Here is a 22850-nt window from a genome sequence, read left to right on the forward strand (position 1 = left end):
TCAGAATTAAAATTAGGGGAGACAGAGAGCACCCCTGCCTCGTCCCATTAGTGATGGGGAAAGAGTCCGAGCACCACTCGGTCACCCGTACCGCTGCCGATGGCGTGGAGTAAAGCGACATTACCCAGCTCATCATGTTGGGGCCAAGACCTATATGTTCCAGGGTGGCCTGCATAAAGTGCCAGGCCACCTTGTCAAAGGCCTTCTCCGCGTCCGTTGACAACATAAGCAAGGGCCTTCCCTGTACATGCGCCGCATGGATTAAATTGAGGACTCGGGCCGTATTGTCTCTAGCTTCCGACTTATTTTTATTTTTTTGCTTGTTTCCCAAGGTGACCATCTTGATGTTTGTGAAGAGGGTTGAAAGTGCCTGAAGAGATTGCCTACGGGCACATCACCCTGAAAGCACCCGATCTCGTTTGATGTTGGAGGCTAATAGAGTCGGGCCTTGTTAGTACCTGGATGGTAGACCGCCTGGGAATACCAGGTGTCGTAGACTTCTTTTTATGTTGTTGGCGTTGACCTGTTTTTTTTTCGCTTATTTCCCAAAGTGACCATCTTGGTGTTTGTCAAGAGGGTTGAGAGTGCCTGAAGAGATTGCCTATGGCCACATCACTCTGAAAGCACCCAATCTCGTCTGATCTTGGAGGCTAAGAAGAGTCGGGCCTGGTTAGTACCTGGATGGGAGACCACCTGGGATTACCAGTTATTGTAGGCTTCTTTTTATGTTGTTGGCGTTGATTCGTTTTCTTTTTTTTGCTTGTTTCCCAAGGTGACCATCTTGGCATTTGTCAAGAGGGTTCAGAGTGCCCAAAGAGATCGCTTACAGCAGCATCACCCTGAAAGAGCCCTATCTCTTCTCTTTTCTGAGGCTAAGAAGGGTTGGGCCTAGTTAGTACCTGGATGGGAGATGGCGTTGGAATACCAGGTGCCGTATTCTTCTTTTTATGTTGTTGACATTGACCTGTTTTTTTTTTCACTTGTTTCCCAAGGTGACCATCTTGGCGTTTGTCAAGAGGGTTGAGAGTGCCCGAAGAGATCACCTACGGCCCCATCACCCTGAAAGCGCCCAATCTCGTCTGATCTCGGATGCTAAACAGTGTCGGGCCTGGTTAGTACCTGGATGGGAGACCGCCTGGGAATACCAGGTGCCATAGGCTTCTGTTTTTTTTGTTTTTTTATTTAGTAGTATGCGACATACAATGCAAAGGCAACTTCACAGAATGTGTGATACAAATAGTTACAACAAACGATCATATTGCATGGATATCAGAGCCAATGGTAAGAAGTCTGAGGAGAATAGCACGTGTACAGCTTTGCGGTCATATCAAGATGAGATTAAAGCTCCATCTCGTTGGGATCCTCTACCACTTAAAATATTATTGATACTAGCCCTTCTACCCTCGAAGAGTTTAGATATCCATAGATAGGGGAAGAGTATTGTGTAGTAGTCAAATGGGGTCGGAACATACCATTTTCTTTTCCCTTTTTTGAGTTAAGAAGGGAAATAGTAGAACTGAAAGGAGGGAGAAGGGGAAAGAGAAGATTGGGGAAGGAAATGGCAGAAAAGGAAAAGAAGGGGTAAGGGGGTGTCGTGGGTAGAGTGGATAGGGTGGGGTCCCCTCCCAGGGAGCAAGAGACGCCCTCGGCTCACCAGCTCATCAGCTGTCCAACGTTTGGAACAGCGATCTCCAACGATCACCATGAGCTTACTATGTCTCGCGGAGGTATTCTTCCGAAAAGCGAAACTGGGTCCAGTAGAACCATCTGTTCCCATGCTCCTCCGTTTTATCCCTCATTGTGGCAGTCAGGTCTTCCATTCGTTCAATATCATTTACCCTTGCGAACCACTGGGTCACCATTGGAGCAGATTGCTCTTTCCACTGACTTGGGATGCAGGCCCTAGCTGCATTGAGGAGATGTTTAAGTAAGGACTTATGATAACGCTTTCTCGACATAGGAGTTAGATTGAGAAGAACTGCTGCGGGATCATTGGCTAAGGAAATGTCTGTGAACTTGTGGATGAGTCTCAGGACAGGCTGCCAGAATGTTTGTAATTTAGGGCATTCCCAGAAAATGTGGAGAATGGTGCCACATTTGGTCCACAGCGACAGCAGCGGTCAGATTGACCGGGGAATATTTTGGCCAACACCACCGGTGTACGATACCAGCGTGTGATCAGCTTATATGAGATCTCCTGATATTTACTGCAGAGTGACGACTTAGGGGCGATCCCCCTCAAGGCCCAGACTGAGGGGCCTCTAACAGCGGTCACCTTCATTCTACTGGTCAAAGAGCTCAGCCGGGACCACCCCAAGGGCCGCCCACCCCTGGCTGGGAAATCGAGGGAACAAAACGAAAAGATCCTTGCAATCACCATGTATTTTAATTATACTTGGGAGTTAGGGGGTAGGGAAAGAGGGGGGAGCAAATGGGCAGGAGAAGGGGATGGGGGTAGAAAGAATGAAAGTTATAGGGGGCTAACAGTGCTACGAGGCAGACGGGGGAGAGAGTGAACCAGGGTGGTATACGAGAAGGGAGAGAAAGAAAGAGGACTCCGATGGGTTCCCACGGCCGGACCCTTCCCTCTATACACGTGCCAGAGCCTACAGATAGGATCTGTATGCGTCGGAAAACCTGAACAGGCTCCAAGACAACCAACGTGCAGTGTGCTCTTCCTCCCTGTCGCCTAACGCTGATGTGAGCTGTTCCATATGGTAGATGTTGCAAACTCTTGCAAACCAGTGAGACACCAGTGGAGCGGCCTGCTGTTTCCACATGCTAGGTATACATGCCCTGGCCCCACTCAGAAGATGTTTTAAGAGAGATTTATGGTACTTCTTGCTCGAGAGTGGGGTCAGATTGAGGAAGATCACAGCTGGGTTGTTCTGGAGATCAATAGCCGTGAGGTCATAAATGATATTGAGAACCTGTCTCCAGAAATGGGCCAGTTGAAGGCATTCCCAGAAGATATGTAGTAACGTGCCGGCTTGTTCACCGCATCTCCAGCACAAAGGGCTGTAACCGGGAAACATAGCCGCCAGGACAGTGGGGGTCCTGTACCATCGGGTCAAAATTTTATAAGCTATTTCCTGGTATTTACTACATAGGGATGACTTGTGCGCAAAAAGAAGCGCGCGGTTCTTCTGGTCTGGCGAGAGCCGGACATGCAGGTCTCGCTCCCATTTTTCCACGAACACCAGGTTACCCTGGGAGAGTTGGTCCAGTAGGATGCGATATGACAGGGAAAGAGACCCTCGGGTCGGTCCCTCTCCTGAGCATACCTCCTCAAACGATGTTAGGGGTCTGCGGAATTCGCCACTGTTTGGCAAAGATTTCAAGAAGTGGGAGAGTTGGGCAAGCTTCCACTGTCCCAGGGCCGTGGTTGCTAACGCCTCGTACATAGTGGAGACCGCTGTCCACGTCCTAGGGCCAAGAAAAGAAGAGGCCCGCACAAGGTCCCGGTCAGGGTCGAGGCGGAAAGACTTTTCCGTCATGCCGGGTTCAAAGCGTGGGTGTCCAATAATAGGAGTCATGGGCGAAGGGAAACTGGGCACGCCCGTCAGGGTAAAATATCTGTCTAGCTCTTGTAACGTTGGCTTAATGAGTGGGTGTGCCCACGTCGCTCCCGACCAGCCCGGTCCACTCCAGGGCAAACCCTCAAGTGGAAATGGTACGGATTCACGCTCCAGACGAACCCACAGCTTATCCTTCAGGTGTCTGCACCAGTCAACTACTCTGTTCATGTGCACCGCCGTATCTGGGAGGCCAATCCCTCCCTTGTCTTTTGGTCTGAGCAGTAATGTTCGGCTGAGTCTTGGAGGCCTGCCCTGCCATACGTATCGAATAAAGATGGAGTGCATGGCTTTAAAAAATGATTGGGGGATTTTTATCGGTAAGGCTTGTAATAGATACAAGAGTCTGGGCATTACATTCATTTTGAGCACATTGCATCTCCCAAACCAAGAGGTCGCCAACTTTGACCACCTCTCTAGATCTACGGCAATTTTTTTTAGAAGCGGCTGGAAATTCAATTGGAAAATCAGATGTGGGTCCGGGGGAACCAGCGACGGGAGGTTTGCCGAAGCTAGGTACTCGTCAATGGCCGCTGTGCCGGCCTGGAGGGCGTCTCCTGAGTCCCGGGGGTGCAAGTTATAAAGGGCTTCATAGAAAGATCGGAAACACTCCGCTATCTCCCGTGAATCATGAAGCTTGGCACCCGAAGGGGAGGTTATGGTTGGAATGAAGGACGCGTTGCGTTGGGCACGCAGGGAGTTCGCTAGGGACCTACTACACTTGTCTCCATATTCATAATACGTCCTGCGGACCCACATGAGTCTGGTTCTAGCCTGAAAGAGAGAGAAATCTCTGATTTGTTCTCTAAGATCTCTCACCTCCACCTCCAGCGCAGCAGTCGGCTGGGATTTGTGTCGTTGTTCACACGCATGCAACTTGGCAATACGTTTGGAGAGAGCCTCAGTTTTGGCCACTTTGAGTCTATGACCATGTTTAATAAGAATGCCCCTAATGTAGCATTTATGAGCCGCCCATAACATGAGGGGGTTGGAAACAGAATCACGGTTATGATCAAAGTAACTTTCTAATTCCCTAAGCAGGTCTGCGTGGGTCTCAGGGTCCTTCAGGAGAGACTCTTTCAGTCTCCACCAGGACTGACCACGCGACTCCTGTTGTAGCTTCAGCATCAAAGAAATCGGGGCATAGTCAGACAGGGCTATGTGGCCTATCTGAGCGTCTGTGACCGCCGGGATAGCATTGTGGGCGACTAAAAACATATCTATACGTGAGTAAGAACCATGAGCGGTGGAAAAGAACGTATAGTCCCTATCCTGTGGGTGAAGCGTACGCCACACATCGATCAGTCGGTGGGAGTGTAGCAGGTCTCTTATGTGTGAACGCGTTCTCGCAGAAATCGCAGAGGTGCCCGATGATGAGTCTCTGCGGGGGTCCAAGGTGAGGTTAAAGTCCCCCCCAACGATCAAAGTACCCTCCGAGAATGCAGCCAGGGCATCCAAGGATGCTTCTAAGGCCGGCAGCTGGTCCACATTCGGCATGTATAGGTTGGCAAGAGTAAAAGTTTGCGAGTGGAGAGTTCCCTTAATGAAGAGATATCTCCCTTCACTATCGGCTTGGACAGCTAACAGGCGCCACGGCAAGTTTTTAGCAAGAAGAACACACACTCCTCTCGATTTGGAAGTAGGGGACGTGCTGTGGTGGGCCAGGGGGAAGTGCTTACTATAAAGCCGTGGTATTTGGTCTGTCCTGAAATGGGTCTCCTGGAGGAAAACTATTTGGGGCTTCATCCGCCACAATTCTGTTAGGCAGCTGGACCTTTTTTCAGGTACATTCAGCCCTTTCACATTCCAGGAAACCAGCTTCAGGGCCATGACGGCAGTGGTACCCGGCCGGCGGTCCCCACCAGAGTCAGTAGTAGATATAGAGTTCAAGCACAGAGGAAGAGGAGGAGAAAAAGGAAAAGCAGTAACGAAGCGGAGAAGGTCCGGAGTTAGTAGGGAGGAGGAGGGTAGGAGGGGTGGGGATAGATCGGGGAATTGCTAAAGCTCCTATCGGAGAGACCCTGCCGGTTAGGGCAGAGGGGCTTAGCGGGGGAAGAGGTAAGGCACTGCAGAGAGAGGAACTCGTCGGTGCAGTACCCCTCCAGCATCCCATGGTCCATGCAGTCGCAATCGGGCGTGCACGGAGCTTCTTTGGCATCTTAACTACGACATCAAACGCATTATAGAACATCACTGCAGCAGGTATCGGGCAGTTAACAACAGTAGAACAGTGCATAATTAGACCAACATATTAAACTTTTCAACACAGAGTATAGATAACTTTATACCACCCAGGCACCCACCCCCCCCCCCCAAAAAAAAAAAAGGGAAAAAAGGGGGGGGGGGGGGAGGAGAGGGGGAGGGAGCAGGAACGCCGCCCAGGGGCACCCGGGGGGCACCACCAGGCAGTCCAAAAACACAAAGAGCGCCGAGACTTGGGCACCTGTAGATAAACAGTAACGAGAATGGTGAACAGTACCGCCAATAACTCAGGGCTTCGTCCAGGAAGCGCAGTGTCCAACTCTGTTCTTCCAATGTCCTTCCTCTCCCCTAGCGGGGGCGCTGGGAACAATGGCCCGTGGCATGGTAAACAACACAAAGCTGGATACTCCAGCCGTCTATGTTGGTAGAGAAAAAGAAAACAAAAAAAAAAAGGGTATAACACAGGAATAACGGAAAATTACTGTACTCTCTCAGGGTTCACGATCTTGAGGGGCCTGCGATCTCTGACGTTGGGATCGACGGTGGCGTCTCACTCTCTGTGGCCTGGTTGAGGGGTTGTTCGTCGGGGCCACTGCTCCCTGGGGGACAACAGGAGCCAACCAGTCGGGGACCTGAACCGAGGGCAGGCCCAAAGCCTCCAGAAAGGACGGGACCTCCGAAGGGTGTCGTAGCGCAAGGGGCCTCCCATTTTTGCGCACTATAAGGTGAAACGGATGGCCCCACTTGTATGGAATCCTCCGTTCAGTTAGGTGTTCCAGAAGGGGTCGCAGACAGCGTCTCATCTGGAGGGTCTTGCGGGATACATCTGGCAGAAGGGTGACTTGGGCCCCGTCAAAATCAATGCTGCCTTTGCGCCACGACGCTTGCAGGACATCCTCCCTAACTGAGTAATTGTGGAGACAGCATAAAACGTCACGTGGCCGGTTCTCTGTGGGGCTCCTGGGGCCCAGGGTCCTGTGGACTCTATCAATGGCTATTACTGTGTCAGCAGCGCGGTCTAGACAGGCGTTAAATATAGCTTTAACTGTGGCTTTGAGGTCTGCCTGGCCAGTGGCTTCGGGCAAGTCTCTGATCCTGATGTTGCGTCTGCGGTTGCGATTCTCAAGGTCATCCACTAGGAGTTGCAACTGTGCGACTCTGTCAGCAAGGGTATCATGTGCGGCTTGCAGGCCAGAAACATCAGTGGTCAGGAAGGTCACATCCGATGCCAGGGTGGTCACCCGCTCGTTCGTAGCCGACACGTCACGTTTGACCCCTGCGATTTCATGTCGCAAGGTCGTTTCAATCCTGGCTGCCATACAGCTAAAGTCTGCTTTAGTGGGAAGGTTTTGGAGTAAAGCTAGGATGGCCTTGTCCCCCAATAATGCCGGTGCTGGTGGCAGCGGTGGGTCCCCCTGTGTGTCTGAGGTGAGAGCAGCCTGGCCATTCGGTCCTGGGATGAGGCTTCCACTGCGGGAGGGTCTCTGGGACAGTTGGGAGTTGTGAGGGAACCAGGGTGGCAGGCCGCTATGGTCCGGGCTGTCAAGCGAGGCCATGGACAGTGAGCGGGGGAGACACGGGGACAAGTCACTAGGCGGGGAGAACGGGGGCATGTCGTGTCCCTGCATAGCAGTCTGCTCACCTTCCCTCTGTACCGCGTGTCCTGGAGCGCCGGAGGCCGCGGGCGCCATATTGGCTGGATCCGGCGTGGAGGCCGGAGGCTGCAGCGGGACCAAGTACCTGTCCATGGCAGCAGCGGCGGACCCCGCTCGGCTGGCTGTGTTCCGCCGAAGCGCAGGGATGTCGGCGATGCCGAAATATGCGACCAGACTGTGGTAAAGGGGTGCGGAGGGGTCACGGACCGGGAGCTCCGGAAAAGAGCGTCCTCACTCCTTCATGCCTAGGCCACGCCCCCCCTGGTTAGTGTCTTGATTGGGAGATCGCCTGGGAATACTGGATGCCGTAGGCTTCTTTTTATGTTGTTGGCTTTGACCTGTTTTTTTTAGCTTGTTTCCCAAGGTGACCATCTTGGCCTTTGTCAAGAGGCTTCAGAGTGCCCAAAGAGAGTGCCTACGGCCAAATCACCTATATAGTATCTTATATATAATAACTAAAAATATTATTTATTATTATAGATATAGATATATAGTATAGTGATTTGGCCATAGGCACTCTCTTTGGGCACTCTGAAGCCTCTTGACAAAGGCCAAGATGGGTTGAGAGTGCCTGAAGAGATTGCCTATGGCCACATCACTCTGAAAGCACCCAATCTCATCTGATCTTGGAGGCTAAGAAGAGTCGGGCCTGGTTAGTACCTGGATGGGAGACCACCTGGGAATACCAGTTATTGTAGGCTTCTTTTTATGTTGTTGGCGTTGATTCGTTTTTTTTTTTTGCTTGTTTCCCAAGGTGACCATCTTGGCATTTGTCAAGAGGGTTGAGAGTGCCCAAAGAGATCGCTTACAGCAGCATCACCCTGAAAGAGCCCTATCTCTTCTCTTCTCTGAGGCTAAGAAGGGTTGGGCCTAGTGGGTACCTGGATGGGAGATGGCGTTGGAATACCAGGTGCCGTATTCTTCTTTTTATGTTGTTGACATTGACCTGTTTTTTTTCGCTTGTGTCTCAAGGTGACTATCTTGGCATTTGTCAAGAGGGTTGAGAATGCCCAAAGAGATTGCCTATGGGCACATAACCCTGAAAGCGCCCGATCTCCTCTGATCTCAGAAGCTAAACAGGGTTGGGCCTTGCTAGTACCTGGATTGGAGACCACCTGGGAATACTAGGTGCTGTAGGCTTCCTTTTATGTTGTTGGCCTTGACCTGTTTTTTTTCCACTTGTTTCCCAAGGTGACCATCTTGGCTTTTGTCAAGAGGGTTGAAAGTGCCTGAAGAGATTGCCTACGGGCACATCACCCTGAAAGCACCCGATCTCGTTTCATGTTGGAGCCTAAGAAGAGTCGGGCCTTGTTAGTACCTGGTTGGGAAACCGCCTGGGAATACCAGGTGTCGTAGACTTCTTTTTATGTTGTTGGCGTTGACCTGTTTTTTTTTCGCTTGTTTCCCAAAGTGACCATCTTGGTGTTTGTCAAGAGGGTTGAGAGTGCCTGAAGAGATTGCCTGAAGAGATTGCCTATGGCCACATCACTCTGAAAGCACCCAATCTCGTCTGATCTTGGAGGCTAAGAAGAGTCGGGCCTGGTTAGTACCTGGATGGGAGACCACCAGGGAATACCAGTTATTGTAGGCTTCTTTTTATGTTGTTGGCGTTGATTCGTTTTTTTTTTTTGCTTGTTTCCCAAGGTGACCATCTTGGCATTTGTCAAGAGGGTTGAGAGTGCCCAAAGAGATCGCTTACAGCAGCATCACCCTGAAAGAGCCCTATCTCTTCTCTTCTCTGAGGCTAAGAAGGGTTGGGCCTAGTTAGTACCTGGATGGGAGATGGCGTTGAAATACCAGGTGCCGTATTCTTCTTTTTATGTTGTTGACATTGACCTGTTTTTTATCGCTTGTATCTCAAGGTGACTATCTTGGCATTTGTCAAGAGGGTTGAGAATGCCCAAAGAGATTGCCTATGGGCACATAACCCTGAAAGAACCCGATCTCCTCTGATCTCAGAAGCTAAACAGGGTTGGGCCTTGCTAGTACCTGGATTGGAGACCACCTGGGAATACTAGGTGCTGTAGGCTTCTTTTTATGTTGTTGGCCTTGACCTGTTTTTTTTTTCACTTGTTTCCCAAGGTGACCATCTTGGCGTATGTCAAGAGGGTTGAGAGTGTCCAAAGAGATTACCTACGGCCCCATCACCCTGAAAGCACCCAATCTCGTCTGATCTCGGATGCTAAACAGTGTCGGGCCTGGTTAGTACCTGGATGGGAGACCGCCTGGGAATACCAGGTGCCATAGGCTTCTTCTTTTTTATTTTTTTTTATTTAGTAGTATGCAACATACAATGCAAAGGCAACTTCACAGAATGTGTGATACAAATAGTTACAAACAAACGATCATATTGCATGGATATCAGAGCCAATGGTAAGAAGTCCGAGGAGAATATCATGTGTACAGCTTTGCGGTCATATCAAGATGAGATTAAAGCTCCATCTCGTTGGGATCCTCTACCACTTAAAATATTATTGATACTAGCCCTGCTATCCTCGAAGAGTTTAGATATCCATAGATAGGGGAAGAGTATTGTGTAGTAGTCAAATGGGGTCGGAACATACCATTTTCTTTTCCCTTTTTTGAGTTAAGAAGGGAAATAGTAGAACTGAAAGGAGGGAGAAGGGGAAAGAGAAGATTGGGGAAGGAAATGGCAGAAAAGGAAAAGAAGGGGTAAGGGGGTGTCGTGGGTAGAGTGGATAGGATGGGGTCCCCTCCCAGGGAGCAAGAGACGCCCTCGGCTCACCAGCTCATCAGCTGTCCAACGTTTGGAACAGCGATCTCCAACGATCACCATGAGCTTACTATGTCTCGCGGAGGTATTCTTCCGAAAAGCGAAACTGGGTCCAGTAGAACCATCTGTTCCCATGCTCCTCCGTTTTATCCCTCATTGTGGCAGTCAGGTCTTCCATTCGTTCAATATCATTTACCCTTGCGAACCACTGGGTCACCATTGGAGCAGATTGCTCTTTCCACTGACTTGGGATACAGGCCCTAGCTGCATTGAGGAGATGTTTAACCAGTTGCCGACCGCCGCACGACGATGTACGTCGACAGCATGGCACGGGCAGGCATATTGGCGTACATGTACGTCCCTTGCCTCCCGCGGGTCGGGGGCCCGATCGGGCCCCCGCCCGGTGCCTGCGGCGGTCGGTTTTCGTCCGGGAGCGATCCGGGACGAGGGGGCGGCCATTCATTCATGGCCACCCCCTCGCGATCGCTCCCGACGAATAGGAATCCCCCGTGACATCACTTCCTCTCCTGTAATGTAAACACAGGAGAGGAAGTGATGTATTCTCTCCTCCGTGTCGGTATTTTTCGTTCCGACACGGAGGAGAGCGGATCGGTGAGTTGCACCAACACTCTACACACACAGTAGAACATGCCAGGCACACTCACACCCCCCCGATCACCCCCCCAATTACCCCTGCCCCCCAGTCACAGTGACACCAATGTCATTTTTTTTTTGCATTGGTGTCATTTGTGACTGTAATAACTGTTAGGGCAGTTAGGGTTAGCCCCCTTTAGTTCTAATGTACCCCCTAACCCCCCCAATAAAGGTTTAACCCCGTGATCACCCCCCGTCGCCAGTGTCACTAAGGCTGGGTTCACATTGCAGCGGTTTATGAGAACGAATGTGATTCGCACCGCACTGCAGTGCAAATCACATCCGATCTCTGTGCGATTCGAGTTCAGCCATTCGCCGCACCCGCCACACCCGCCGCACCCGCAGCAAATTCGCACGGGACCCTTTTTTTGGCCCGCAGCAGAATCGGATCGCATGGGTGTTCACACCATGCGATCCGAGTTTGCAGATCGCACTGCGATATGCAAACTGATCTGGGGGTGTCAGTAACATTTCACTGACACTCCCAGCAGTCCGCATAGGGCAGTGTGAACTGCCGCCGGGAGGCATGCGATGCGGGAACCCGCCGCGGATTCGCGGCGTTTCCGCATCGCTCCAGTGTGAACCCAGCCTAATAAGCGATCATTTTTCTGATCGCCGTATTAGTGTCACAGGTGACGCTAGTTAGGCAGGTAGGTATTTAGGTTCGCCGCAGCTTTTTATAGCGCCAGGGACCCCCATATACTACCGCATAAAGCCCCCTGATTGCCCCCTAGTTAACCCTTTCACCAGTGATCACCATATAACTGTTACAGGTGACGCTGGTTGGTTAGTTATTTTTTTATAGTTTCAGGGCACCCGCCATTTATTACCTAATAAAGGTTTAACCCCCTGATCACCCGGCGGGTGTCATTTGTGACTGTAATAACTGTTAGGGCAGTTAGGGTTAGCCCCCTTTAGTTCTAAGGTACCCCCCTAACCCCCCCAATAAAGGTTTAACCCCGTGATCACCCCCCGTCGCCAGTGTCACTAAGGCTGGGTTCACATTGCAGCGGTTTATGAGAACGGATGTGATTCGCACCGCACTGCAGTGCAAATCACATCCGATCTCTGTGCGATTCGAGTTCAGCTATACAGATAGTATGGCTGAATTCGTGTCGCACCCGCCGCACCCGCCGCAAACTCGCACGGGACCCTTTTTTTGGTCCGCAGCAGAATCGGATCGCATGGGTGTTCACACCATGCGATCCAAGTTTGCAGATCGCACTGCGATATGCGAACTGATCTGGGGGTGTCATTAACATTTCACTGACACTCCCAGCAGTTCGCATAGGGCAGTGTGAACTGCCGCCGGGAGGCATGCGATGCGGGAACCCGCCGCGCATTCGTGGCGTTCCCGCATCGCTCCAGTGTGAACCCAGCCTAATAAGCGATCGTTTTTCTGATCGCTGTATTAGTGTCACAGGTGACGCTAGTTAGGCAGGTAGGTATTTAGGTTCGCCGCAGCTTTTTATAGCACCAGGGACCCCCATATACTACCGCATAAAGCCCCCTGATTGCCCCCTAGTTAACCCTTTCACCAGTGATCACCATATAACTGTTACAGGTGACGCTGGTTGGTTAGTTATTTTTTTATAGTTTCAGGGCACCCGCCATTTATTACCTAGTCTCACTAGTGTACCCCTAAATTTAGGGGTGTCTACTTTCCAAAATGGGGTCATTTGGGGGGGGTTTGTGCCATCTTGGCATTTTATGGCCTTCAAAACTGTAACGCCCTTAGAAAGCCTGAAGGCAGTGCTTGGTTTTCGGGGCCCCGTACGCGGCTAGGCTCCCAAAAAGTCCCACATATGTGGTATCCCCGTACTCAGGAGAAGCAGCAGAATTTATTTTGGGGTGTCATTTCACATATGCCCATGGCATGCGTGAGCAATATATCATTTAGTGACAACTTTGTGAAAAAAATAAAAATAAAAAAAAAGTTTGTAATTTTCCCGCAACTTGTGGCAAAATATAAAATATTCCATGAACTCAACATGCCTCTCAGCAAATAGCTTGGGGTGTCTACTTTCTAAAATGGGGTCATTTGTGGGGGTTTTGTGCCATCTTGGCATTTTATGGCCTTCAAAACTGTAATAGGTAGTGAGAAGTGAACTCAAAAATTTACGCCCTTAGAAAGCCTGAAGGCGGTGCTTGGTTTTCGGGGCCCCGTACGCGGCTAGGCTCCCAAAAAGTCCCACATATGTGGTATCCCCGTACTCAGGAGAAGCAGCAGAATTTATTTTGGGGTGTCATTTCACATATGCCCATAGCATGTGTGAGCAATATATCATTTAGTGACAACTTTGTGTAAAAAAAAAAAAAAATTTTTTTTTTGTCATTATTCAATCGCTTGAGGCAAAAAAATTAAATATTCAATGGGCTCAACATGCCTCTTATCAATTTCCTTAGGGGGTCTACTTTCCAAAATGGGGTCATTTGAGGGGGTTTTGTACTGCCCTGCCATTTTAGCACCTCAAGAAATGAGATAGGCAGTCGTAAACTAAAAGCTGCGTAAATTCCAGAAAACGTACCTTAGTTTGTAGATGTGACAACTTTTGCGCAAACCAATAAATATACAATTATTGACTTTTTTTTTACCAAAGACATGTGGCTGAATACATTTTGGCCTAAATGTATGACTAAAATTGAGTTTATTGGATTTTTCTAATAACAAAAAGTAGAAAATATCATTTTTTTTCAAAATTTGCGGTCTTTTTACGTTTATATCGCAAAAAATAAAAATCGCAGAGGCAATCAAATACCATCAAAATAAAGCTCTATTTGTGGGAAGAAAAGGACGCAAATTTTTTTTGGGTACAACATTGCATGACCGCGCAATTACCAGTTAAAGCAGCGCAGTGCCAAAGTGTAAAAAGACCTCTGGTCATTTACCAGCAAAATGGTCCGGTCTGAAAGTGGTTAAGTAAGGACTTATGATAACGCTTTTCTCGACATAGTTAGATTAGAGTTAGATTGAGAAGAACTGCTGTGGGATCATTGGCTAAGGAAATGTCTGTGAACTTGTGGATGAGTCTCAGGACAGGCTGCCAGAATGTTTGTAATTTAGGGCATTCCCAGAAAATGTGGAGAATGGTGCCAGCCTGTTGCCCGCAGCGACAGCAGCGGTCAAATTGACCGGGGAATATTTTGGCCAACACCACCGGTGTACGATACCAGCGTGTGATCAGCTTATATGAGATCTCCTGATATTTACTGCAGAGTGACGACTTATGGGCGAAAAAGAGTATTCTGTCCTTCTGTGGTTTGGAGAATGTAGTTTGTAAGTCCCTTTTCCATTTAGCTAGGAAGGGTGGATCCGTGGAGGATTGTGCGTCTGTCAGGATTTGGTAGGACCTAGAGAGGAAACCACGAACTGGGCCATCATCCAGGCAAAGTTCCTCGAAGGGGTGGAATTGTCTAGAGAAGAACGAATGGTTAGGTAGTGATCCGAGGAAATGGATTAGCTGTCTAGCTCTCCAGCTATCCAATGCAACAGGTACTTGCTCTAGCAGTATGGTCCCGATGGGAATCAAGCCCGTGGGTCCAAGAAATAGGGCTGCTCTCAGAAGCCCTTTCGGGGCTTGCCTGGTAAAGGCCTGGTCAGACAGGCCCGGAGGGAATCTAGGATGTGCAATAATTGGGGTCATAGGAGAAGGGAAGTTAGTCAGGTGGGAAAGGTGAAAAAAACTATCCATCTCGGCGAGCGAGGGGCCAATTAACAGGTGAGTAGTCACACAGGGCTCCAATGGCCTCCCCGCCCAAGGCAGACCAGTCAGTGGAACCCGCACCATCTCCTGCTCTAGCTTGACCCATAGCTTCAGTTCCCCATGCCGGTGTCTTATCACATATGGTCCCCCATCGGATAGTGTCCGCTGTGTGCTGCGCATGCGCAGTACACAGCAACACAGATTCCGAAAATTGCCGAGCATGAACGGCGCCTGCGCACTGAGTCCAGGTTCTATCCCCACTATCCAAGTGGACATAGAGTAAGAATATAAAAGAGCCAAGCGCAGCAAGCAGGGGCCCGAAGCGTGGCGAGCGAAGCTCGCCTGCGAGGGGCCCTCTAATATTCACAACCCTATGTCCACTTGGATGGTGGGGCTACCACCTCCACTCACCGCGCAGGCGCCGTTCGGCTTCGGAGGTTTTCCAAAGCTTCGTCTGCTCCGTACTGCGCACAGACACTATATCATGGCCGGACAGTATATGGCAGAACACCAGCACCAGTCAACCACCGGTGTCATGTGCGTCGCTGTGTAATATAGAGCAGGGTCCGGGAAGCCAATACCTCCCCGCAATTTCGGTCGCAACAGCATTGCCCTACCAATACGCATATGTTTTCCGCGCCAGAGGAACTTGATAAAGATTGAGCGAACCGCATGAAAGAAAGTCTGGGGTATTTTGATAGGTAAGGCTTGTGATAGATACAGAAGTCGTGGCATTGCGTTCATATTACAGCGTCCGAACCATGACAGAGCAAGTGGGTCCCATCTCTTAGGGTCCCCTGTAAGCCCATAGGCTTCTTTTTCTGTTGTTGGCTTTGACCTGTTTTTTTTGCTTGTTTCTCAAGGCGACCATCTTGGCGTTTGTCAAGAGGGTTGGGCGTGTCTTGAAGAGAATGCTTACGGCCACATCAACCTGAAAGCACCCGATCTCGTCTGATTTCAGAGGCTAAGCAGCGTCAGGCCTGGTTTGTACCTGGATGGGAGACTGCCTGGGAAGACCAGGTGCCATAGAAGGATCTGGTCTGGTTAGTGTCTTGATTGGGAGATCGCCTGGGAATACTGGATGCTGTAGGCTTCTTTTTATGTTGTTGGCTTTGACCTGTTTTTTTTAGCTTGTTTCCCAAGGTGACCATCTTGGCCTTTGTCAAGAGGCTTCAGAGTGCCCAAAGAGAGTGCCTACGGCCAAATCACCCTGAAAGAGCCCAATCTCATCTGATCTCGGAGGCTAAGCAGCGATGGGCCTGGTTAGTACCTGGATGGGAGACAGCTTGGGAATACCAGGTGCCATAGGCTTCTCATTATGTTGTCGGCGTTGACCTGTTTTATTTTCCCTTGTTTCCCAAGGTGACCATCTTGGCATGTGTCAAGAGGGTTGAGAGTGCACAAAGAAATTGCCTACGAGCACAACACCCTGAAAGCGCCCAATCTCGTTTGGTCTCAGAGGCTAAGCAGGGTTGGGCCTGGTTTGTACCTGGATGGGAGACCGCCTGGGTTTTCCAGATGCCGCAGGCTTATTTTTATGTTGTTGGTGTTGACCTGTTTTATTCGCTTGTTTCCCAAAGTGATCATCTTGGCATTTGTCAAGAGGGTTGAGAGTGCCTAAAGAGATCGCTTACAGCCGCATCACCCTGAAAGCACCCTATCTCTTCTGATCTCAGAGGCTAAGAAGGGTTGGGCCTAGTTAGTACTTGAATGGGAGACGGCCTTGGAATACTAGGTGCCGTAGTCTTCTTTTTATGTTGTTGGCGTTGACCTGTTTTTTTTCGCTTGTTTCCCAGGGTGACTATCTTGGCATTTTTCAAGAGGGATGAGAGTGCCCAAAGAGATTGCCTATGGGCACATCACCCTGAAAGCGCCCAATCTCCGCTGATCTCAGAGGCTAGAAAGGGTCGCACCTTGTTAATACCTGGATGGGAGACCGTATGGAAATACTAGGTGCGGTAGGCTTCTTTTTATGTTGTTGGCGTTGACTTGTTTTTTTTTTCTTGTTTCCCAAGGTGACCATCTTGGCGTTTGTCAAGAGGGTTGAGCGTGCCTGAAAAAATCTACTATGGCTGCATCACCCTGAAAGAGCCAAATCTCATTTGATCTCAGAGGCTAAGCAGGGTTGGGACCTGGTTAGTACCTGGATGGGAGAACGCCTGGGATTTCTCGATGCCATAGGCTTTTTTTAAGTTGTTGGCATTGACTTATTTTTTTTTTTTTGTTTTATTCTTTTATTAAGTATAAGTAGAACAACATAAATATAACAGTCAACCATACAGCATGACCCAGGGTCACAATTACATGGTAACAAAAAATAGGCAGCCAAATAACTCTGGGTTCTCAGAGGGGAGTCCTAGAGTTTCATGCAGAGAAGGGAGAGAAACCCCACCTCGGACATGTAGTACAGTATAACTAATGCAGCCCTGTTCGGACAAATGTAATCATGGAGAGCAACTGGGACCACAGCGAGTCAGCTTATCATGACCTATGTGAACCAGAGTAAAATATGAGCCGGTCGTGTCCAGAACCCTGGGGCTCTTCTGGGTCCCAAAGCTAGCCTTTGGGACCCAGAAGAGCCCCAGGGTTCTGGACACGGGCATAAGGAGACAAGGCATAGTCAAAAGGGAGGACGGGGGAAGAAGAGAGTGCAAAGACGGAGAGAGAGGAGGGGGGGGGATGGCAGCGGGGAAAAATAGAAAAATAAAGACAAAAAGGGAGGGGGGGGATGCCACCCAGGGCAGACATGGCCTACGTAGGTAAACGTTAGATGTTCAGTCTTTTTCTGGGACAGGGGCGCTGCTCACCTCCCGAATGTAGTCTCAAGTACCAGAAAAATACCTCCAGAGCCTCCATGTAACACTAAATGCCTCTTCAGTGTTGTGAAGGGTGGCGGTCAATTCTTCCATCCGGAGAATATGATTGACTTTGGAATACCACAGCACCTTGGATGGGGGGCTGAGGCTGCCTCCACAGTGTGGGAATGCAGGCCCGGGCGGCGTTCAGGAGTTGCATCGGGAGGGTTTTTTTGTATTTTCGAACAGGCTGTTCGGTCAAGTGTAGAAGGCACGCTGCTGGGTTGTCTGCGATATCTACATTTCTAAAAGTTTTTATCGTCTCGGTCACCTCCACCCAAAAGTTCCTCAAGGCCGGGCATGCCCAGAAAATGTGTCCCATGGTCCCCGTATCTGAATTGCACCTCCAACAAACATCCGGGATCGATCTATTCATTTTATTCAGAAGGTATGGGACTCTATACCAGCGTGAGACTATCTTGTATCCTGATTCTTGATATTGGTTTGCGATGGAAGCTTTATGTACTAATGTCAGGATCTTGCTATCTGTTGTGGGGTAAATGTGATGCCAAAGTCCCTCTCCCATTTGTGGATAAATGGTGGGGTCGACTCCTCCTCCTGACTACTTAATAGGTTGTACAGGAGGGAGAGGGTGTGTCGCACAGGTTCCTTTTTGTGACAGATGGATTCATAGGGCGTCAGGTCTCTAGGAGTGTAGGGGGCCCTTTGTATGGCCAGAAGAAAGTGATGAAGTTGATAAGCACTAAACAAGTCAAGCGGAGGGTCAGAAAGCTTGGCGACAGTTTGCGTGGTCGGGAGCCCTCCCGAGGGCCACACCTCTCCCAGACGCTGTTTCCCCACCACTGTCAACTGTCGCAGTTTCTTGTTGGTAAATCCCGGTGGGAAGTCTGGATTACCTATAACCGGAGTCATTGGTGACGGCAGCGGAGCAATGTGTGTGCAGCGGAACAACCTCCGCATAACAGCCAACGTAGCTCCCACTACGGGGTGATCTCTGAGGTCTTTTGGTAGGGAGGACAGGAGCCACGGGGAGGTCATTAGGGGAATGGATCCATCCTCAATCTCCATCTCCACCCACTGCTTGTGTGGGCCATTACAATGCCAATCAACGACTCTCGCTAGCAGAGTCACTCTGTAGTATTGTCTCAGATCTGGGAGACCCAGACCCCCCTTGTCCTTTGGTCTGGCAAGCAATTGCAAACGGGCTCTGGGTGGTTTGCGCGGCCAAATAAAGTCCCGGAGCAGCACCTGCAGTTGTCTGAAAAAAATTGGGGGTAACCAGATCGGTAATGTCTGGAACAAGTATAAAATCCGCGGGAGGGCCGTCATTTTGAATGCATTACAGCGCCTGAACCAGGTCAGTGTTAAAGCATGCCAGTTTCCCAAATCAGATTTCAGTCTATTCAGGAGAGGGACAAAATTAAGCGGGTACAATTGCGCCAAATCCGCTGCGATGTCAACGCCCAGGTAAGGTATAGATTTTTCAGCTCAGTAGAATGGAAAAGCGGAGCGTAGCCTCTTGGCCTCACCATCCGGGACCGATATATTCAATACAGCCAAAGGTGCAATTGATTTTATAGTTTGATAGGCTGCTGTATCGCCGGAGAGCCGCGAGTATATTGGGAAGCGAAATGTGTGGATTGGAGACGAAAGAAATTAGATCGTTAGCGTACGCCGCAATTTTGTGGTGTGCCGAGGGTTTGGATATGCCAGTAATATTCGGGTCATTCCGAACGTGACACATAAGTGGTTCCAGTGTCAGAATAAAAATTAGGGGAGACAGAGGGCACCCCTGCCTCATCCCATTAGTGATGGGGAAAGAGTCCGAGCACTCTGAAAGCACCCAATCTCGTCTGATCTTGGAGGCTAAGAAGAGTCAGGCCTGGTTAGTACCTGGATGGGAGACCACCTGGGAATACCAGTTATTGTAGGCTTCTTTTTATGTTTTTGGCCTTGATTCGTTTTGTTTTTTTTTCGCTTGTTTCCCAAGGTGACCATCTTGGCATTTGTCAAGAGGGTTGAGAGTGCCCAAAGAGTTCGCTTACAGCAGCATCACCCTGAAAGAGCCCTGTCTCTTCTCATCTCTGAGGCTAAGAAGGGTTGGGCCTAGTTAGTCCCTGGATGGGAGATGGCTTTGGAATACCAGGTGCCGTAGTCTTCTTTTTATGTTGTTGACATTGACCTGTTTTTTTTCCGCTTGTTTCCCAAGGTGACTATCTTGGCATTTGTCAAGAGGGTTGAGAGTGCCCAAAGAGATTGCCTATGGGCACATAAGCCTGAAAGCGCCCGATCTCCTCTGATCTCAGAGGCTAAACAGGGTCGGGCCTTGCTAGTACCTGGATTGGAGACCACCTGGGAATACTAGGTGCTGGAGGCTTATTTTTATGTTGTTGGCGTTGACTTGTTTTTTTTTTTTTTGTTTACCAAGGTGACCCTCTTGGTGTTTGTCAAGAGGGTTGAGAGTGCTTGAAGAGCTCGCCTATGGCCACATAACCCTGAAAGCACCAGATCTCGTCTGATCTCAGAGACTAAACAGGGTCGGGCCTTGTTAATACCTGGATGGGAGACCACCTGGGAATACTAGGTGCTGTAGACTTCTTCTCATGTTGTTGGCGTTGACTTGATTTTTTTGTTTGTTTCCCAAGGTGACCATATTGGCGTTAGTCAAGGTTGAGAGTGCCTGAAGAAATCTCCTATGGCCACACCACCCTGAAAGAGCCCAATCTCATCTGATCTCAGAGGCTAAGCAGGGTTGGGACCAGTTTAGTACCTGGATGGGAGACCGCCTGGGATTTCCAGATGCCGTAGGCTTCTTTTTATGTTGTGGCCATTGACCTATTTTTTTCCGCTTGTTTCCAAGGTGACCATCTTGGTGTTTGTCAAGAGAGTTGAGAGTGCCTGAAGATATTGGCTACGGCCACATCACCCTGAATCTGTTCCATCTCATCTGATCTTGGAGGCTAAGCAGGGTCGGGCCTGGTTAATGCCTGGATGGGAGACCGCCTGGGAATACCAGGTGTCGTAGGCTTCTTTTTTTTTCAAATATAATTTTTTCTCCAAATAGGGGAAGACGGTCCCCCGAGTACATAATGCAACAGAGAAATACAGAGCAAAAAGCAGCTGAAAAATACTTGATACAGGTATATTCGCAACTGTGAGTCTGCCTTCCATCAATCACAATGATTCGAGGCACGGATAAAGTACTGTACCAAGATCCAGGGTCACACAAACCCCAGGTCCCTCCGGCATAATCCATACAGAGGGGGGTGTGGGGCCGTCATTCCCAATTTTCCACTCTTTCCAAAAGAGAGAGGGGGTGGAGGGGGTGAGAGATAGGGGAGGAAGGCCGAAAAGAGAAGGGTTGAAAGATCAGAAAAGGAGAAGAGGGGACGAGACACGATGGCAGCCACTGTCCAAGGGGCCAGTCAAGGAAAGCTCAGAGCACTAAGGCGATAGCAGGCGACATCCTTCCAGCGAGAATATAAAGGTATTCCAGATGTCTCAGGTTTGTTTAAAAAATTCTTGTTTACCTTGTGATGTGAGGATCAAGTCCTCCATTTTTTTTAATGTCCTCTATTTTCCTAAGCCAGTGAGTAATGAAAGGGGGGGAACATTTTTTCCAATAGAGAGGGATGCAGGATTTCACCGCATTTATCACATGCCGTAAAATTGATTTTTTTGTACTTCTTAATGGGAATCTGTGAATGGTGCAAGAGAAAGAATGCAGCCTCTTCCTGGATGGAGAAGTCTGTGAATTTTTGTGTCATGCATCGGATCTCTGTCCAGAAGTCCACCAAGCTGAGGCAGGACCAAAAAATGTGCAGCAACGTGCCCTCTTCTTCTCCACACCTCCAGCATATGTTCGAGGAAGAGGGGAAACATTTCTGCAGCTTTGATGGTGTCAAATACCACCTGGTGAGAAGTTTAAAATTCGTCTCCTGTATCTTCGTGCACAGCGACATTTTGAGAGCCAAAGTGATAATGCGTTTCTCTGTGCTGGGGAAAATTAGCAATTAAGGTCCTTTTCCCAGTTGGCCAGACAGGTTAAGTGTGGGTAATCTGTTTGAGAGAGAATGTGGGCCAAAGGGCCTTCGCTCCTGCATAGAGTCTCAAACTCCGTCTGAGGGCGGGCGAACGTTTGAGGATTGGGGATGGAATGGAGAAAATTATGTCGTTGCGCCGCTCTCCAAAAAGGCAGTTGGAAAAGCCCTGTCGGATCTGTTAGGGTTGAGAAAGAAGGCCATTTTCCATCAATGACGAATTTAGACGCATTGTCTAGGTTGTAATTTCTAAGTGGGTCCCCAGTTCAAAGGTTGGATGGCCACGTATAGGGAATAGGGGGGAAGTCAAAGACGTGAGTGTGTTTTGGGTAGCGATCAGGTGACTGACTTTCAACTAAGCCCCTATAGTGGGATGTGACATAAATTCTGTGGGTAAATACTTATAGCACCACATGGCGCTTCTTAGCGGAATTCGGGAGTGAGCTTAGAAATTTTGTTTCGATTCCAGTCCAATACACGCCCCAGATGGGAGGCCAGGTAGTAGCGTCGCAAGTTAGGGAGAACCAACCCTCCCTGTTGTTTAGACAATGTCAGCTGTGACCGCTTAAGTCTGGGATTTTTGTGGGCCCAGTTAAATTGAGTGAGCAAGGATTGAGCTTGCTTAAAAAACAGGACTGGAATCTGGATCGGGAGAGCTTGGAAAAGATAAGTAAATTTAGGGAGTATGTTCATTTTAATGAGATTGCATCTGCTGAACCAGGAATGGAGGCCAGAATGCCACCCGTGAAGCAAACTGCGGATCTTAGTGACAAGGGGTGGGGGGAAGTTCAACATAAACGTACACGCGATGTCCGGTGGAATGTAAGTACGTGAGTATATCTTACTTATCCATGCCAGCATCCGTTCACTCAGACCTATATGGCGAAGGACCGAGAACATTAATGTCCATTTGACCCGATCAAAAGCCTTCTCGGCATCAGTACTCATGAAAAGACAAGGGGTCCCAGATGACTTTGCTTTACGGATCAGGGTAAGCACCTTAGTGGTGTTGTCCCTATCTTCCCTGGTGGGAATAAAACCTAACTGGTCAATATGTATAAGGGACTACAAGTGATGTGCCAATCACGTGGCGAGGAGTTAGAGAATAGTTTTAGGACCGAATTTTGGAGGGAAATGGGTCTGTAGCTCCCACATAGGCCCGGGTCTTTGCCCTCCTTAGGTATCAACGAGATGTGGGCTCTAAGGGTATCCTCAGGAAAATCCCCATTTGAGCTCAGAGTATTAAATAAATTCACCAAGCGCGGGCCGAGAATAGGGAGGAAGGTCTTAAAGTATTGTGCGGTATATCCGTCAGGGCCCGGAGCCTTGCCCACCTTCGGAGGTCCCACGGCCGTCTGGACTTCTTCCAGTGTGATCGGGTCCTCCAAGTACTCCCGTGATTCCGATGAGAGGGTTGGTAGACCAGAACCGGTTACATATCTGTCTATATTGTCCTGTCCAGACCCTGAA

General features: G+C 49.4%; 11 pseudogenes; all 11 read left to right on the forward strand.

Moving 5' to 3' along the window:
* Positions 1-599: 599 nt before the first annotated feature.
* LOC143955861 (5S ribosomal RNA) lies at positions 600-718 on the forward strand (annotated as a pseudogene).
* Positions 719-1041: 323 nt separating this feature from the next.
* On the forward strand, positions 1042-1160 carry LOC143954166 (5S ribosomal RNA; annotated as a pseudogene).
* Positions 1161-8014: 6854 nt separating this feature from the next.
* LOC143956075 (5S ribosomal RNA) lies at positions 8015-8133 on the forward strand (annotated as a pseudogene).
* A 320-nt stretch (positions 8134-8453) lies between these two features.
* On the forward strand, positions 8454-8572 carry LOC143943361 (5S ribosomal RNA; annotated as a pseudogene).
* Positions 8573-8904: 332 nt separating this feature from the next.
* LOC143953924 (5S ribosomal RNA) lies at positions 8905-9023 on the forward strand (annotated as a pseudogene).
* A 320-nt stretch (positions 9024-9343) lies between these two features.
* Positions 9344-9462, forward strand: LOC143946078 (5S ribosomal RNA; annotated as a pseudogene).
* A 101-nt stretch (positions 9463-9563) lies between these two features.
* Positions 9564-9682, forward strand: LOC143949305 (5S ribosomal RNA; annotated as a pseudogene).
* A 6034-nt stretch (positions 9683-15716) lies between these two features.
* LOC143957095 (5S ribosomal RNA) lies at positions 15717-15835 on the forward strand (annotated as a pseudogene).
* Positions 15836-19817: 3982 nt separating this feature from the next.
* LOC143944446 (5S ribosomal RNA) lies at positions 19818-19936 on the forward strand (annotated as a pseudogene).
* A 95-nt stretch (positions 19937-20031) lies between these two features.
* LOC143947314 (5S ribosomal RNA) lies at positions 20032-20151 on the forward strand (annotated as a pseudogene).
* Positions 20152-20249: 98 nt separating this feature from the next.
* LOC143947735 (5S ribosomal RNA) lies at positions 20250-20368 on the forward strand (annotated as a pseudogene).
* Positions 20369-22850: the final 2482 nt, after the last annotated feature.

The sequence above is a fragment of the Lithobates pipiens genome, unplaced genomic scaffold (assembly GCF_037356315.1).
Source record: "Lithobates pipiens isolate NorthernLeopardFrog02 unplaced genomic scaffold, aLitPip1_a1.2 Scaffold_10, whole genome shotgun sequence".
NCBI classification, from domain to species: domain Eukaryota; kingdom Metazoa; phylum Chordata; class Amphibia; order Anura; family Ranidae; genus Lithobates; species Lithobates pipiens.